This window comes from Scyliorhinus torazame, chromosome 12, assembly GCF_047496885.1.
Source record: "Scyliorhinus torazame isolate Kashiwa2021f chromosome 12, sScyTor2.1, whole genome shotgun sequence".
Taxonomy (NCBI): Eukaryota; Metazoa; Chordata; class Chondrichthyes; order Carcharhiniformes; family Scyliorhinidae; genus Scyliorhinus; species Scyliorhinus torazame.
This window is the reverse complement of record NC_092718.1, coordinates 139,394,138-139,407,914: the sequence shown is the minus strand read 5'-3', so window position 1 is coordinate 139,407,914 and position 13,777 is coordinate 139,394,138. Positions and strand designations below refer to the sequence as shown.

Genomic DNA, 13,777 nt, shown 5'->3' with positions numbered 1-13,777 from the left:
TCTGCCCACACACGCATGTCGCTCTGGCTCTTCCCACACGGACATTGCCCTGGCTCTCACACACATCGCCCTTGCTCTCCCCGCACACACACATCGCCCTGGTTCTCCCCGCACACACACATCGCCCTGGCTCTCCCCGCGCACACACACATCGCCCTGGCTCTCCCCACACACACACATCGCCCTGGCTCTCCCCGCACACACACATCACCCTGGCTCTCACACACATCGCCCTGGCTCTCCCCACACACACACATCACTTTGGCTCTTCCCACACAGACACATCACTCTGGCACTGCCCACACACACACACATGGCACTGGCTCTCCCCGCACACACACATCGCTCTGGCTCTCCCAACACACACACATCACTTTGGCTCTTTCCACACAGACACATCACACTGGCTCCCCCGACACACACACATCGCCTTGGCTCTCCCCACACGCCCTGGCTCTCCCCACACACACACACATTGCTCTGGCTCTCCCAACACACACACATCACACTGACTCTCCCCACACACACACATCGCACTGGCTCTCCCCCCACACACACATCGCACTGGCTCTCCCCCCACACACACATCGCACTGGCTCTCCCCACACACACACACATCGCACTGGCTCTCCCCACACACACATCACACTGGCTCTCCCCACACACACACATCGCACTGACTCTCCCCACACACACACATTGCCCTGGCTCTCCCCACCCACACACACACATCGCACTGGCTCTCCCCACACACACACACATCGCACTGGCTCTCCCCACACAAACATCACACTGGCTCTCCCCACACAGCCACATCACACTGGCTCTCCCCACACACACACATCGCCCTGGCTCGCCACACACACACACACACATCGCTCTGGCTGTCCCCACACACACACATCACACTGGCTCTCCCCACACACACACACATCGCCCTGGCTCTCCCCGCACACACACATCGCTCTGGCTATCCCCGCGCACACACATCGCTCTGGCTCTCCCCACGCACAAACATCGCTCTGGCTCTCCCAACACACACACATCACTTTGGCTCTTTCCACACAGACACATCACACTGGCTCCCCCGACACACACACATCGCCTTGGCTCTCCCCACACGCCCTGGCTCTCCCCACACACACACACATTGCTCTGGCTCTCCCAACACACACACATCACACTGGCTCTCCCCACACACACACATCGCACTGGCTCTCCCCCCACACACACATCGCACTGGCTCTCCCCACACACACACACATCGCACTGGCTCTCCCCACACACACATCACACTGGCTCTCCCCACACACACACATCGCACTGACTCTCTCCACACACACACACATTGCCCTGGCTCTCCCCACACACACACACATCACACTGGCTCACCCACACACACACATCGCACTGGCTCTCCCCACACACACACATATCGTTCTGGCTCTCCCCACACATGCACACATATTGCCCTGGCTCTCCCAACACACACGCATTGCTCTAGTTCTGCCCACACACGCATGTCGCTCGGGCTCTTCCCACACAGACATTGCCCAGGCTCTCACACACATCGCCCTTGCTCTCCCCGCACACACACATCGCCCTGGTTCTCCCCGACACACACATCGCCCTGGCTCTCCCCGCGCACACACACATCGCCCTGGCTCTCCCCACACACACACACATCGCCCTGGCTCTCCCCGCACACACACATCGCCCTGGCTCTCCCAACACACACATATCGCTCTGGCTCTCCCCACACACACACATCACTTTGGCTCTTCCCACACAGACACATCACTCTGGCACTGCCCACACACACACACATGGCACTGGCTCTCCCCGCACACACACATCGCTCTGGCTCTCCCAACACACACACATCACTTTGGCTCTTTCCACACAGACACATCACACTGGCTCCCCCGACACACACACATCGCCTTGGCTCTCCCCACACGCCCTGGCTCTCCCCACACACACACACATTGCTCTGGCTCTCCCAACACACACACATTGCCCTGTCTCTCCCCACACACACACACATCACACTGGCTCACCCACACACACACATCGCACTGGCTCTCCCCCCACACACACATCGCACTGGCTCTCCCCACACACGCACACATCGCACTGGCTCTCCCCACACAAACATCACACTGGCTCTCCCCACACACACACACATCGCACTGACTCTCCCCACACTATTGCACATCGCTCTGGCTCTCCCCACACACACACACGCATCGCGCTGGCTCCTCCCGCACACACACATCGCACTGGCTCTCCCCGCACACACACATCGCTCTGGCTCTCCCGACACACACACATCGCACTGGCTCTCCCCACATACACACACATCGCTCTGGCTCTCCCCACACACACACATCACACTGGCTCTCCCCACACATACACACATCGCTCTGGCTCAGCCCACACACACATCGCTCTGGCTCTCCCACACACACACTTCGCCCTGGCTCTCCCCACACACACACACATCACACTGGCTCTCCCCACACACACACATAGCACTGGCTCTCCCCCCACACACACATCTCACTGGCTCTCCCCACATACACACATCGCAGTGGCTCTCCCCACACACACATCACATTGGCTCTCCCCCCACACACACACATCGCACTGACTCTCCCCACACACACACATCGCCCTGGCTCTCCCCACACACACATTGCTCTGGCTCTCCCCGCACACACACTTCGCCCTGGCTCTCCCGCACAGACACATCGCTCTGGCTCTCCCCACACACACACATCGTTCTGGCTCTCCCACACACACACTTCGCCCTGGCTCTCCCCGCACACACACTTCGCTCTGGCTCCGCCCACACACACATTGCTCTGGCTCTTCCCACACAGACACATCGCCCTGGCTCTCCCCGCACATACACATCGCTCTGGCTCTCCCCGCACGCACACATTGCTCTGGCTCTTCCCACACACACACATCGCACTGGGTCTCCCCACACACACACATCGCACTGGCTCCCCACACACACGCACATCACTCTGGTTGTCCTCACACACACATCACACTGGCTCTCCCCACACACACACACATCGCACTGGCTCTCCCCACACACACACATCGCACTGGCTCGCCCCACGCACAAACATCGCTCTTGCTCTCCCCACACACGCACATCGTTCTGGCTCTCCCCACACACACACATATCGCCCTGGCTCTCCCCACACACACACACATCGCCCTGGCTCGCCACACACACACACACACACATCGCTCTGGCTGTCCCCACACACACACATCACACTGGCTCTCCCCACACACACACACATCGCCCTGGCTCTCCCCGCACACACACATCGCTCTGGCTATCCCCGCGCACACACATCGCTCTGGCTCTCCCCACGCACAAACATCGCTCTGGCTCTCCCAACACACACACATCACTTTGGCTCTTTCCACACAGACACATCACACTGGCTCCCCCGACACACACACATCGCCTTGGCTCTCCCCACACGCCCTGGCTCTCCCCACACACACACACATTGCTCTGGCTCTCCCAACACACACACATCACACTGGCTCTCCCCACACACACACATCGCACTGGCTCTCCCCCCCACACACACATCGCACTGGCTCTCCCCACACACACACACATCGCACTGGCTCTCCCCACACACACATCACACTGGCTCTCCCCACACACACACATCGCACTGACTCTCCCCACACACACACACATTGCCCTGGCTCTCCCCACACACACACACATCACACTGGCTCACCCACACACACACATCGCACTGGCTCTCCCCACACACACACACATCCTTCTGGCTCTCCCCACACACACACACACACACATCGCTCTGGCTCTCCCCACACACACACATATCGTTCTGGCTCTCCCCACACATGCACACATATTGCCCTGGCTCTCCCAACACACACGCATTGCTCTAGTTCTGCCCACACACGCATGTCGCTCGGGCTCTTCCCACACAGACATTGCCCAGGCTCTCACACACATCGCCCTTGCTCTCCCCGCACACACACATCGCCCTGGTTCTCCCCGACACACACATCGCCCTGGCTCTCCCCGCGCACACACACATCGCCCTGGCTCTCCCCACACACACACACATCGCCCTGGCTCTCCCCGCACACACACATCGCCCTGGCTCTCCCAACACACACATATCGCTCTGGCTCTCCCCACACACACACATCACTTTGGCTCTTCCCACACAGACACATCACTCTGGCACTGCCCACACACACACACATGGCACTGGCTCTCCCCGCACACACACATCACACTGGCTCTCCCCACACACACACATCGCACTGACTCTCCCCACACACACACACATTGCCCTGTCTCTCCCCACACACACACACATCACACTGGCTCACCCACACACACACATCGCACTGGCTCTCCCCCCACACACACATCGCACTGGCTCTCCCCACACACGCACACATCGCACTGGCTCTCCCCACACAAACATCACACTGGCTCTCCCCACACACACACACATCGCACTGACTCTCCCCACACTATTGCACATCGCTCTGGCTCTCCCCACACACACACACACATCGCGCTGGCTCCTCCCGCACACACACATCGCACTGGCTCTCCCCGCACACACACATCGCTCTGGCTCTCCCGACACACACACATCGCACTGGCTCTCCCCACATACACACACATCGCTCTGGCTCTCCCCACACACACACATCACACTGGCTCTCCCCACACATACACACATCGCTCTGGCTCAGCCCACACACACATCGCTCTGGCTCTCCCACACACACACTTCGCCCTGGCTCTCCCCACACACACACACATCACACTGGCTCTCCCCACACACACACATAGCACTGGCTCTCCCCCCACACACACATCTCACTGGCTCTCCCCACACACACACATCGCAGTGGCTCTCCCCACACACACATCACATTGGCTCTCCCCCCACACACACACATCGCACTGACTCTCCCCACACACACACATCGCCCTGGCTCTCCCCACACACACATTGCTCTGGCTCTCCCCGCACACACACTTCGCCCTGGCTCTCCCGCACAGACACATCGCTCTGGCTCTCCCCACACACACACATCGTTCTGGCTCTCCCACACACACACTTCGCCCTGGCTCTCCCCGCACACACACTTCGCTCTGGCTCCGCCCACACACACATTGCTCTGGCTCTTCCCACACAGACACATCGCCCTGGCTCTCCCCGCACATACACATCGCTCTGGCTCTCCCCGCACGCACACATTGCTCTGGCTCTTCCCACACACACACATCGCACTGGGTCTCCCCACACACACACATCGCACTGGCTCCCCACACACACGCACATCACTCTGGTTGTCCTCACACACACATCACACTGGCTCTCCCCACACACACACACATCGCACTGGCTCTCCCCACAGACACATCACACTGGCTCTCCCTACACACACACACATCGCACTGACTCTCCCCACACACACACATTGCCCTGGCTCTCCCCACACACACACATCGCTCTGGCTCGCCCCACGCACAAACATCGCTCTTGCTCTCCCCACACACGCACATCGTTCTGGCTCTCCCCACACACACACATATCGCCCTGGCTCTCCCCACACACACACACATTGCTCTGGCTCTCCCCACACACACACACACATTTCTCTGGCTCTCCCCACACACACACATCGCACTGGCTCTCCCCCCACACACACACATCGCTCTGGCTGTCCCCACACACACATATCACACTGGCTCTCCCCACACACACACACACATCGCCCTGGCTCGCCCCGCACACACACACACATCGCTCTGGCTATCCCCGCGCACACACATCGCTCTGGCTCTCCCCACGCACAAACATCGCTCTGCTCTCCCCACACACGCACATCGTTCTGGCTCTCCCCACACACACACACATCGTTCTGGCTCTCCCCACACATGCACACATATTGCCCTGGCTCCCCCAACACACACGCATTGCTCTGGTTCTGCCCACACACGCATGTCGCTCCGGCTCTTCCCACACAGACATTGCCCTGACTCTCACACACATCGCCCTGGCACTCCCCACACACACACACATCGCACTTGCTCGCCCCACACGCACACATCGCCCTGGTTCTCCCCGCACACACAGATTGCCCTGGCTCTCCCCGCACACACACATCACCCTGGCTCTCCCCACACACACACATCGCCCTGGTTCTCCCCGCACACACAGATCGCCCTGGCTCTCCCCGCACACACACATCACCCTGGCTCTCCCCACACACACGCATCGCCCTGGCTCTCACACACATTGCCCTGGCTCTCACACACATCACCCTGGTTCTCCCCGCACACACACATCGCCCTGGCTCTCCCCACACACACATATCGCACTTGTTCTCCCACACACACACAACGCCCTGGCTCTCCCCGCACACACACATCGCCCTGGCTCTCACACACATCGCCTTGGCTCGCCCCGCACACACAGATCGCCCTGGCTCTCCCCGCACACACACATCACCCTGGCTCTCCCCACACACACGCATCGCCCTGGCTCTCACACACATTGCCCTGGCTCTCACACACATCACCCTGGTTCTCCCCGCACACACACATCGCCCTGGCTCTCCCCGCACACACACATCGCCCTGGCTCTCCCCACACACACACATCGCCCTGGCTCTCCCCACACACACACATCGCCCTGGCTCTCCCCACACACACACATCGCACTTGTTCTCCCACACACACACAACGCCCTGGCTCTCCCCGCACACACACATCGCCCTGGCTCTCACACACATCGCCTTGGCTCGCCCCACACACACACATCGCACTGGCTCTCCACACACACACACACATCGCACTGGCTCTCCCCACACACACATCACACTGGCTCTCCCCACACACACACACATCACACTGGCTCTCCCCACACACACACATCGCACTGGCTCTCCCCCCACACACACATCGCACTGGCTCTCCCCACACACACACACATCGCACTGACTCTCCCCACACACACACATTGCCCTGGCTCTCCCCACACACACACACATCACACTGGCTCTCTCCACACACACACATCGCATTGCTCTCCCCACACACACATCACACTGGCTCTCCCCACACACACACATCGCACTGACTCTCCCCACACACACTCAACGCCCTGGCTCTCCCCGCACACACACATCGCCCTGGCTCTCACACACATCGCCTTGGCTTGCCCCACACACACATATCGCTCTGGCTCTCCCCACACACACACATCACTTTGGCTCTTCCCACACTGACACATCACTCTGGCACTGCCCACACACACACACATGGCACTGGCTCTGCCCGCACACACACATCGCTCTGGCTCTCCCCACACACACACATCACTTTGGCTCTTTCCACACAGACACATCACACTGGCTCTCCCCACACACACACATCGCCCTGGCTCTCCCCACACGCCCTGGCTCTCCCCACACACACACACATTGCTCTGGCTCTCCCCACACACACATCACACTGGCTCTCCCCACACACACACACATCACACTGGCTCTCCCCACACACACACATCGCACTGGCTCTCCCCCCACACACACATCGCACTGGCTCTCCCCACACACACACACATCGCATTGCTCTCCCCACACACACATCACACTGGCTCTCCCCACACGCACACATCGCACTGACTCTCCCCACACACACACATTGCCCTGGCTCTCCCCACACACACACACACACATCACACTGGCTATCTCCACACACACATCGCACTGGCTCTCCCCCCACACACACATCACACTGGCTCTCCCCACACACACACACATCGCAGTGGTTCTCCCCACACACACATCACACTTGCTCGCCCCACACGCACACATCGCCCTGGCTTTCACACACATCGCCCTGGCTCTCCCCGCACACACACATCGCCCTGGTTCTCCCCGCACACACAGATCGCCCTGGCTCTCCCCACACACACACATCACCCTGGCTCTCCCCACACACACACATCGCCCTGGTTCTCCCCGCACACACAGATCGCCCTGGCTCTCCCCGCACACACACATCACCCTGGCTCTCCCCACACACACGCATCGCCCTGGCTCTCACACACATTGCCCTGGCTCTCACACACATCACCCTGGTTCTCCCCGCACACACACATCGCCCTGGCTCTCCCCGCACACACACATCGCCCTGGCTCTCCCCACACACACACATCGCACTTGTTCTCCCACACACACACAACGCCCTGGCTCTCCCCGCACACACACATCGCCCTGGCTCTCACACACATCGCCTTGGCTCGCCCCACACACACATATCGCTCTGGCTCTCCCCACACACACACATCACTTTGGCTCTTCCCACACAGACACATCACTCTGGCACTGCCTACACACACACATGGCACTGGCTCTGCCCGCACACACACATCGCTCTGGCTCTCCCCACACACACACATCACTTTGGCTCTTTCCACACAGACACATCACACTGGCTCTCCCCACACACACACATCACACTGGCTCTCCCCACACGCCCTGGCTCTCCCCACACACACACATATTGCTCTGGCTCTCCCGACACACACACACACATCACACTGGCTCTCCCCACACACACACATCGCACTGGCTCTCCACACACACACACATCGCACTGGCTCTCCCCACACACACATCACACTGGCTCTCCCCACACACACACACATCACACTGGCTCTCCCCACACACACACATCGCACTGGCTCTCCCCCCACACACACATCGCACTGGCTCTCCCCACACACACACATCGCACTGACTCTCCCCACACACACACATTGCCCTGGCTCTCCCCACACACACACACATCACACTGGCTCTCTCCACACACACACATCGCATTGCTCTCCCCACACACACATCACACTGGCTCTCCCCACACACACACATCGCACTGACTCTCCCCACACACACTCAACGCCCTGGCTCTCACCGCACACACACATCGCCCTGGCTCTCACACACATCGCCTTGGCTCGCCCCACACACACATATCGCTCTGGCTCTCCCCACACACACATATCACTTTGGCTCTTCCCACACTGACACATCACTCTGGCACTGCCCACACACACACACATGGCACTGGCTCTGCCCGCACACACACATCGCTCTGGCTCTCCCCACACACAGACATCACTTTGGCTCTTTCCACACAGACACATCACACTGGCTCTCCCCACACACACACATCGCCCTGGCTCTCCCCACACGCCCTGGCTCTCCCCACACACACACACATTGCTCTGGCTCTCCCCACACACACACACACATCGCACTGACTCTCCCCACACACACACTTCGCACTGACTCTGCCCACACACACACATTGCCCTGGCTCTCCCCACACACACACACATCACACTGGCTCTCCCCACACACACACATCGCACTGGCTCTCCCCACACACACACACATCGCACTGGCTCTCCACACACACATCACACTGGCTCTCCCCCCACACACACACATCACACTGGCTCTCCCCACACACACACATCGCACTGGCTCTCCCCCCACACACACATCGCACTGGCTCTCCCCACACACACACATCGCATTGCTCTCCCCACACACACATCACACTGGCTCTCCCCACACACACACATCGCACTGACTCTCCCCACACACACACATTGCCCTGGCTCTCCCCACACACACACACATCACACTGGCTCTCTCCACACACACATCGCACTGGCTCTCCCCCCACACACACATCACACTGGCTCTCCCCACACACACACACATCGCACTGACTCTTCCCATACACATGCACATCGCTCTGGCTCTCCCAACACACACACACATCGCGCTGGCTCTTCCCGCACACACGCATCGCACTGGCTCTCCCCGCACACACACATCGCCCTGGCTCTCCTCACACACACATCGCTCTGGCTCTCCCGACACACACTTCGCCCTGGCTCTCCCCGCACACACACTTTGCCCTGGCTCTCCCCGCACACACACATTGCCCTGGCTCTCCCCACACACACACACATCACACTGGCTCTCTCCATACACACACATCGCATTGCTCTCCCCACACACACATCACGCTGGCTCTCCCCACACACACACATCGCACTGACTCTCCCCACACACACTCAACGCCCTGGCTCTCACCGCACACACACATCGCCCTGGCTCTCACACACATCGCCTTGGCTCGCCCCACACACACATATCGCTCTGGCTCTCCCCACACACACACATCACTTTGGCTCTTCCCACACTGACACATCACTCTGGCACTGCCCACACACACACACATGGCACTGGCTCTGCCCGCACACACACATCGCTCTGGCTCTCCCCACACAGACACATCACACTGGCTCTCCCCACACACACACATCGCCCTGGCTCTCCCCACACACACACATCGCCCTGGCTCTCCCCACACGCCCTGGCTCTCCCCACACACACACACATTGCTCTGGCTCTCCCCACACACACACACACATCGCACTGACTCTCCCCACACACACACTTCGCACTGACTCTGCCCACACACACACATTGCCCTGGCTCTCCCCACACACACACACATCACACTGGCTCTCCCCACACACACACATCGCACTGGCTCTCCCCACACACACACACATCGCACTGGCTCTCCACACACACATCACACTGGCTCTCCCCCCACACACACACATCACACTGGCTCTCCCCACACACACACATCGCACTGGCTCTCCCCCCACACACACATCGCACTGGCTCTCCCCACACACACACATCGCATTGCTCTCCCCACACACACATCACACTGGCTCTCCCCACACACACACATCGCACTGACTCTCCCCACACAAACACATTGCCCTGGCTCTCCCCACACACACACACATCACACTGGCTCTCTCCACACACACACATCGCACTGGCTCTCCCACCACACACACATCACACTGGCTCTCCCCACACACACACACATCGCACTGACTCTTCCCACACACATGCACATCGCTCTGGCTCTCCCAACACACACACACATCGCGCTGGCTCTTCCCGCACACACGCATCGCACTGGCTCTCCCCGCACACACACATCGCCCTGGCTCTCCTCACACACACATCGCTCTGGCTCTCCCGACACACACTTCGCCCTGGCTCTCCCCGCACACACACTTTGCCCTGGCTCTCCCCGCACAGACACATCGCTCTGGCTCTCCCCACACACACACATCACTTTGGCTCTTTCCACACAGACACATCACACTGGCTCGCCCCACACACACACATCGCCCTGGCTCTCCCCACACGCCCTGGCTCTCCCCACACACACACAAATTGCTCTGGCTCTCCCCACACACATCACACTGGCTCTCCCCACACACACACATCGCACTGGCTCTTCCCCCACACACACATCGCATTGCTCTCCCCACACACACATCACACTGGCTCTCCCCACACACACACATCGCACTGGCTCTCCCCGCACACACACATCGCCCTGGCTCTCCTCACACACACATCGCTCTGGCTCTCCCGACACACACACATCGCACTGGCTCTCCCCACATACACACACATCGCTCTGGCTCTCCCCACACACACTTCGCCCTGGCTCTCCCCGCACACACACTTCGCCCTGGCTCTCCCCGCACAGACACATCGCTCTGGCTCTCCCCACACACACACATCACTTTGGCTCTTTCCACACAGACACATCACACTGGCTCGCCCCACACACACACATCGCCCTGGCTCTCCCCACACGCCCTGGCTCTCCCCACACACACACACATTGCTCTGGCTCTCCCCACACACACACACATCGCACTGGCTCTTCCCCCACACACACATCGCACTGGCTCTCGCCCCACACACACATCGCACTGGCTCTCCCCACACACACAAATCGCACTGGCTCTCCCCCCACACACACATCGCACTGGCTCTCCCCACACACACACACATCGCATTGCTCTCCCCACACACACATCACACTGGCTCTCCCCACACACACACACATCGCACTGACTCTCCCCACACACACCCATTGCCCTGGCTCTCCCCACACACACACACATCACACTGGCTCTCCCCACACACATGCACATCGCTCTGGCTCTCCCCACACACACACACATCGCGCTGGCTCTTCCCGCACACACACATCGCACTGGCTCTCCCCGCACACACACATCGCCCTGGCTCTCCCCACACACACATCGCTCTGGCTCTCCCGACACACACACATCGCACTGGCTCTCCCCACATACACACACATCGCTCTGGCTCTCCCCACACACACTTCGCCCTGGCTCTCCCCGCACACACACTTCGCCCTGGCTCTCCCCGCACAGACACATCGCTCTGGCTCTCCCCACACACACACATCGTTCTGGCTCTCCCACACACACACTTCGCCCTGGCTCTCCCCGCACACTCACATCGCTCTAGCTCTGCCCACACACACATTGCTCTGGCTCTTCCCACACAGACACATCGCCCTGGCTCTCCCCACACACACACATCGCACTGGCTCCCCACACACACGCACATCACTCTGGTATTCGTCACACACACATCACACTGGCTCTCCCCACACACACACACACATCGCACTGGCTCTCCCCACAGACACATCACACTGGCTGTCCCTACACACACACACACATCGCACTGATTCTCCCCACACACACACATTGCCCTGGCTCTCCCCACACACACACATCGCTCTGGCTCTCCCCACAGACACATCACACTGGCTCGCCCCACACACACACATCGCCCTGGCTCTCCCCACACGCCCTGGCTCTCCCCACACACACACACATTGCTCTGGCTCTCCCCACACACATCACACTGGCTCTCCCCACACACACACATCGCACTGGCTCTTCCCCCACACACACATCGCATTGCTCTCCCCCCACACACATCACACTGGCTCTCCCCACACACACATCGCACTGGCTCTCCCCTCACACACACATCGCCCTGGCTCTCCTCACACACACATCGCTCTGGCTCTCCCGACACACACACATCGCACTGGCTCTCCCCACATACACACACATCGCTCTGGCTCTCCCCACACACACTTCGCCCTGGCTCTCCCCGCACACACACTTCGCCCTGGCTCTCCCCGCACAGACACATCGCTCTGGCTCTCCCCACACACACACATCACTTTGGCTCTTTCCACACACACACATCACACTGGCTCGCCCCACACACACACATCGCCCTGGCTCTCCCCACACGCCCTGGCTCTGCCCACACACACACACATCGCACTGGCTCTCCCCACACACACAAATCGCACTGGCTCTCCCCCCACACACACATCGCACTGGCTCTCCCCACACACACACACATCGCATTGCTCTCCCCACACACACATCACACTGGCTCTCCCCACACACACACATCACACTGGCTCTCCCCACACACATGCACATCGCTCTGGCTCTCCCCACACACACACACATCGCGCTGGCTCTTCCCGCACACACACATCGCACTGGCTCTCCCCGCACACACACATCGCCCTGGCTCTCCCCACACACACATCGCTCTGGCTCTCCCGGCACACACACATCGCACTGGCTCTCCCCACATACACACACATCGCTCTGGCTCTCCCCACACACACTTCGCCCTGGCTCTCCCCGCACACACACTTCGCCCTGGCTCTCCCCGCACAGACACATCG

At 60.0% G+C, this 13,777-nt stretch overlaps 1 protein-coding gene across 2 annotated transcripts in view; it reads right to left on the bottom strand.

Annotated features, from left to right (window-relative positions):
* Positions 1–13,777, bottom strand: part of LOC140386620 (uncharacterized) — a 171,641-nt gene that overhangs the window by 112,955 nt on the left and 44,909 nt on the right. The gene's annotated exons all lie outside the window — the stretch shown is intronic.